We start from the raw sequence: 6,921 nt of genomic DNA, 5'->3' as shown, positions 1-6,921 counted from the left end.
GGTGGTGATCTGCGCTGATTATTGTTTTTTCTGTTTTGGTTTGTTTGACCTGTGTGCAGCAGCAATTCACATTCTTGGTTTATTATTGTTTCTTAAGGGGTGGTCCTGTGCGCTGGGGTTTGTTTTTATATTTATTTTGCTCTTAATTTGCCCACCTGATTCAAAGAGTTTTAGCTTTGTGACCCTCATAAGGGAGCCTCTCTCCTACCCAATGTCTATCTGGCTACAAGTGGTAAGTGTACTATTGATGTGTGTCCAGTGAATCCCTACACCTTTAAGGAGGGATGGGCTCCTCTAGGCATACCTGCCCTTAATCTATCCGTTATTGTATATGTGGTCGAAATTTGGAAACTCTCAAAATGTATAGAGTTAGGACTGCAGTATACTAGGATGCTGTGATGTGGCCTCTGCAGCTTGAGTATATATTTGCAAATGTGTGCAAAGTAAACCTCTTGATTTAACGTGAACCGTTAGACAAAGTTTATTCGCTTTCTTGTTGGCTGGCTTTTTGTTTTTTGTTTTTTTTACAGTACGATCATTTAACTCTTGTAGTGCCACTTTTTGTAGCCCTCCTGTAAGGAGGGCACCACAGCTAAATGTAAAAGCCTGCACTGCCTTTGTCAGAAGCAAATCATAATCTGTCTCTCCACCTGCCATCTACCCTTTATTTTTTCATACATCCTTGGAGTAATAGTATCATAGATTTTTTGGTTGCTCTGTTTGAGTTCAGGGTGAACTCAGTGATCTCTCTAACCAAACATTTGACTGGCCAACAGTTAGCTGAGCTTTTTGTTTAACATATTTTTATTCTTCACTGTATGCCTAAAACAGTGAATTTGTTTGGAAAGGCTTAATTTGTATTTTATTTTGGCAAGATTTTTTTTTCTGATTAGGTATTTCCTTGTCATTTGTCTTTACTAGAGATGAGCGAATCGAACCAGGCGAACCGGAATTCGATACGAATTTCAGGAAAAATTCGATTCGCGTCGAATCCGAATATTTGCCTACTTCGGGTGCGCGAATCGGATTTTTCCCGATCAGCCGGCAAAAGTGTCCCTGCAGAGAGCTCCGCTATTTCTGACAGTTCTCTGACAGAAGGAACACATGTACAGCGGTTGAAACATTGTATCTATTAGTTTCCATTTAGGATACAGATGTTTCAACCGCTGTACATGTGAAGAAGCTGTCAGAGAACTGTCAGAAATAGAGGAACTCTGCACATACACTGTTTGCCGGTTTGGAATTCTTATTTTCATCCTACTTCTTCTTCTTCTTCTACTTCTTCATCCTCATCCTCAGAAGAAGAAGAAGAGGATGAGGATGAGGAAGAAGAAGTAGGATGAAAATAAGAATAATTCCAAGCCGGCAAAAAGTGTATGTGCAGAGTTCCTCTATTCTGCAGATACACTTAGAGGAGCTCTGCAGATACACTTAGAGGAGCTCTGCACATACACTTTTTGCCGGCTTGGAATTAATCTTCTTTTCATCCTACTTCTTCTTCTTCTTCTTCTTCATCCTCATCCTCAGAAGAAGAAGAAGAGGATGAGGATGAGGATGAAGAAGAAGAAGAAGAAGAAGAAGTAGGATGAAAATAAGAATAATTCCAAGCCGGCAAAAAGTGTATGTGCAGAGTTCCTCTATTCTGCAGATACACTTAGAGGAGCTCTGCAGATACACTTAGAGGAGCTCTGCACATACACTTTTTGCCGGCTTGGAATTAATCTTATTTTCATCCTACTTCTTCTTCTTCTTCTTCATCCTCATCCTCAGAAGAAGAAGAAGAGGATGAGGATGAAGAAGAAGTAGGATGAAAATAAGAATAATTCCAAGCCGGCAAAAAGTGTATCTGCAGAGCTCCTCTAAGTGTATCTGCAGAATGTCATTTATGGAAACAAATAGATACAATGTTTCAACCGCTGTATGGAGTGAATGTCCCAGAACTGTCAGAAATAGACTATTTATGACAGTTCTGGGACATTCCCTCCATACAGCGGTTGAAACCGCTGTATGGAGTGAATGTCCCACAACTGTCAGAAATAGACTATTTATGACAGTTCTGGGACATTCCCTCCATACAGCGGTTGAAACCGCTGTATGGAGGGAATGTCCCACAACTGTCAGAAATAGACAGAAACTGTCACAGAACTGTCCTTCTTCTCATCCTTCTCCTTCTTCTCATCCTTCTTCTCATCCTTCTTCTCATCCTTCTCCTTCTTCTCATCCTTCTCCTTCTTCTCATCCTTCTCCTTCTCCTTCTTCTCATCCTTCTCCTTCTCCTTCCTCATCTCCAAGGGCATTTAAATTAAAGGTACAGTGTTCTGCACTAATTTAAAGGCTCTCTGAAGCCTAGAAACCCTTTTTATAAGTTAACTTCGTAGCGAATTAATTCGCATCGAATCGAATTTCTTCCTGGAATTCGCCGAATCAGCCGAATCGAATTTTTGGAAAATTCGCTCATCTCTAGTCTTTACCTATCAAAACAAACAGCCAGATTGAGAGAACCAACCAGTCTGTTTAGGTGCTATATATTGGAATAGGTGTTTGATTAGGTAAAAATGATTTCCATTTACAAAGCTCAACGTCAATAATGGTTTTCACACTACCTCTAGTTTACACTTTGTACTGTATTTATGACATAGATGCAAAATTTACCTCCTTTTTGGTCTTTAAATTTTCTAGGTATTGGTTCCTGATTTGCTTCTACATCCCTAGATAAAATGGTTGTAAACTTAAAAACAAAAATCATATTTTTGTGTTGCTCTGAGCAATCTTTTACTACTACGAATTAACAGGTATTGCTGATTGTTCTTTTGTAATAGTGACAGATCACTCAGTGCTGGGCTTGGTGTGCCTATCTGCAGCTGCTTTTACACATATACAGCCCCAGCACTTTTATGAATGGATGAACATTGATTTTGGACAAGTGATGTGTATGACAGCCGGACAGCTCTGATCATCCATTCATAAAAGTGAAAGGTCACAGCACTGGGGTTATGTACAGTTGCAAGAAAAAGTATGTGAACCCCTTGGGATTACGTGGAGTTTTGCATGAATTGGGCATAAAATGTGCTCTGAACGTCATCTAAGTCACAACAATAGAAGAACACAGTCTGCTGAACATAATACTACACAAACATTAGATGTTGCCATGGTTTAATTGCACATAACATGTAAACATTCACAGTGCAGGGAGGAAAAAGTATGTGAGGCCCTAGCTTAATGACTTCTCCCAGAGCTAATTGGAGCCAGGAGTGAGCCAACCTTGACTCCAATCAGTGTGATGATATTGGATGTGTTGCTGACAGCTGTCCTGCCCTTAAAAAACACACACCTGTTTTGGGTTTACTGGTTTCAAGAAGCACTGTCTGATGTGAACCATGTCTCGCAGAAAAGAGCTCTCAGAAGACCTACGATCAAGAATTGTTGACTTGCATGAAGCTGGAAAGGGTTACAAAAGTATCTCCAAAAGCCTTGATGTTCATGTGTCCACGGTAAGACAGACTGTCTACAAATGGAGAAAGTTTAGCACTGTTGCTACTCTCCCTAGGCGTGGTCGTCCTGTAAAAATGACTGCAAGAGCACAGCGCAGAATGCTGCATGAGATAAAGAAGAATCCAAGAGTGTCAGCTAAAGACCTACAGAAATCTCTGGCACATGCTAACATTTTTGTTGACACATCTACAATAAGGAAAACATTAATCAAGAATGGAGTACATGGGAGGACACCACGGAGGAAGCCATTGCTGTCCAAAAAGAATATTGCAGCACGTTTGAAGTTTGCAAAAGAGCACCTGGATGTTCCACAGCACTACTGGCAAAATATACTGTGGACAGATGAGACCAAGATTGAGTTGTTTGGGAAGAACACACAACACTATGTGTGGAGAAAAAAAAGGCACAGCACACCAACATCAAAACCTCATCCCCACTGTACAACATGGCGGAGGGAGCATCATGGTTTGGGGCTGCTTTGCTGCTTCAGGGCCTGGACGGATTGTTGTCATTGATGGGAAAATGAATTCCAGAGTTTATCAAGACATTTTGCAGGAAAACATACGACCATCTGTCCGCCAACTGAAGCTCCGCAGAGGATGGGTGATGCAACAGGACAATGACCCAAAGCATACAAGTAATTCAACAAAACAATGGCTGCAACAGCACAGAATACGCCTTCTGGAGTGGCCCAGTCAGAGTCCTGACCTCAACCCGATTGAAATGCTGTGGCATGACCTTAAGAGACCGATTTACACCAGACATCCCAAGAATATTGCTACACTGAAACAGTTTTGTGAAAAGGAGTGGTCCAAAATGACTCCAGATCGTTGTGCAGGTCTGATCTGCAACTACAGGAAACGTTTGGTTGAGGTTATTGCTGCCAAAGGAGGGTCAACCAGTTATTAAGTTTAAAGGTTCACATACTTTTTCCTCCCTGCACTGTGAATGTTTACATATTATGTGCAATTAAACCATGGCAACATCTAATGTTTGTGTAGTATTATGTTCAGCAGACTGTGTTCTTCTATTGTTGTGACTTAGATGACGTTCAGAGCACATTTTATGCCCAATTCATGAAAAACTCCCCGTAATCCCAAGGGGTTCACATATTTTTTCTTGCAACTGTATATATAAAAGCAGCTGCAGAAAGAAGCCAGCCTAGAATTTTCCAAGGTCCAAGCTAAAAAAGAAGACTACTGGGACTCTGTACTCTGGAGTGATGAGACCACGATAAATGTTTTTGGAAGAGATGGCTTCAAAACTGTATGTAGTCGCAAAGGTGAGGAGTACAAAGAAAAATACATGGTGCCTACAGTGAAACATGGTGGTGGCAGTGTACTTTTGTGGGGCTTCATGAATGCTGCTGATGTCGGGGGTGGAGTGCATTTCATTGATGGTCTCATGAAGTCACAGATGTATTGCTCTATATTGAAAGAGAAGATGCTACCATCCCTCCGTGCCCTTGGTCATCGCGCACTTTTCCACCATGACAATGATCCAAAACACACATCCCAGACCACTGTTGTATTTCTGAAGAAGAACAGGGTGAAAGTGATTCAGTGGCCAAGTATGTCTCCTGATCTGAACCCAGTCGAACACCACTCTCCATCCAGCATCCCGGCTCTAAAAGAGTTAATTCTTGAAGAATGGAAAAAGATCGATGTTGCAATATGTCACCAACTTGTTCATTCCATGCCTAGAAGACTTAGTGCTGTCCTTACAAATCATGGAGGTCATACAAAATACTAGATGGAGTAGTTTTTGCTGTGGGGTGTATTCATTTTTGCATCAACTAATTTGAGTAAAACTGAAGATTTTGTAATCTAAGTTATATTGTTAACCTTACTTTCATGTAATGAGCTAAAAAAATGTTCTATAAAACTCAGTTTTGTTAAAATTTTGGAAACTGTTCTTGTGTTCATTGAGATATTGATTAAAATCTTACAAAAGGGGTGTACTCATTTATGCTGAGCACTGTGCATGCACTATTTATTCTCTTTGGCTACATTCTTTAGTGCTAGACTTGATTAAGTGGTTCCCTTCTGGTGGTGATTATCTGTTTTAAAGTACAGTTCGCTTTGTTGGGGTGTGCTAATATTGAGATCCTTCATTGCTGATGTGTTTTATTATGTTTTTTTCAGTAATCTTCACCTGCTTGACCTTGCTTTAACCACAATTCTTTATTTATCTAGTGATTTGGTTTCAATGACTGGCCCCTTAGACCTGACGTCTTATATATCTTATTTCTCTGCTAGTGTATTAGCCCAACTGGTTGAACTTGGCTTGCCTTTGATATTCTACTAGAGCCCTTTGTGGCCACACTTGGTAGTGCCATTATCTAGCTCCTGTTTGGAAATGACCAGACTCAGTAATCCAGCACTTAAGAATCGGAAGGTTATCAAATATTTACAGTGGCTAGCTCTTACAACGCTATTGTAAATGCAAATTGCCTATGTGTCTAGCTATTTATTGATATATTTACCTTTCTGGTTCACTTTATATGTATACTGAATATTTCCTTAATATACTTTATGAATGTAACACAACTGACATAAGGACAAAACTTAGTTTGCTAACTTTACTTGATATCATTGTATAGCTCACACTGACTCAACAAAAACTCCATATACAGACTGCTGTTAAATTATTAGTTTTATTTGCTAGGTGAACAAAGGATTTCCTGTTACAGTCACTTATGTTATATTTCAGCCACTATCCTTACAGGAAAGTCATTCATTCCTGAATAATACTGTGCTAAATTACCAGCACAGCACCTAACCTTAAAATTAAGGCCATGATTGCTAAGGGTTACTCCATTATGTGCAACATCATTTCTCTTTGCACTGCTTTTCTTGATAAACCCAATAATCACTTTAGTCATGGATGACTCTTGCCATGTTTACCACTTTGCAGCATTCTAAATGTGAGATTAAGAAATAACAAGATTCAGAATGTGACCTTACGTGACCCATGCCTATGGAAACTCTAATATACGGAATTACGAGGCTTATGTTAAAAAACTTGCATGAAATGAAGAATGGAGGTTTTGTCCACAGCAGCTATCAGAATCAAGTTGTCATTTTTTTTATACAAAAAAAAACAAATGCAGCATCCGACTAATTATTATGGGCAATACCTCTAGTAATATATGGCTAAAAGTTGCCATAGTTGACACAGGCCCCAATCACATTGATTGCATCAGATGCAGCAAGACTATGCTAAACAAACAGCTCTACTATATGTAGCATGAACTAATGACAGCTACTTTCTAAGCAGTTTACAAGCAAAAACATTAGATCACGGTGCATTTTCTCTCTCCAGGGATCCTGTTTTCTGGGAAATGTTCTTGGTGACACTACACAATGTTCCATATTTCCAGTGCCACCATGCAGTGCCTGTGAAGTGTATCTCACAATTTCCCAGATG

This window comes from Staurois parvus, unplaced genomic scaffold (assembly GCF_062004578.1).
Source record: "Staurois parvus isolate SC_StPar_1 unplaced genomic scaffold, SC_StPar_1.0 ptg000153l, whole genome shotgun sequence".
Taxonomy (NCBI): Eukaryota; Metazoa; Chordata; class Amphibia; order Anura; family Ranidae; genus Staurois; species Staurois parvus.
This window is presented reverse-complemented; position numbering follows the sequence as displayed.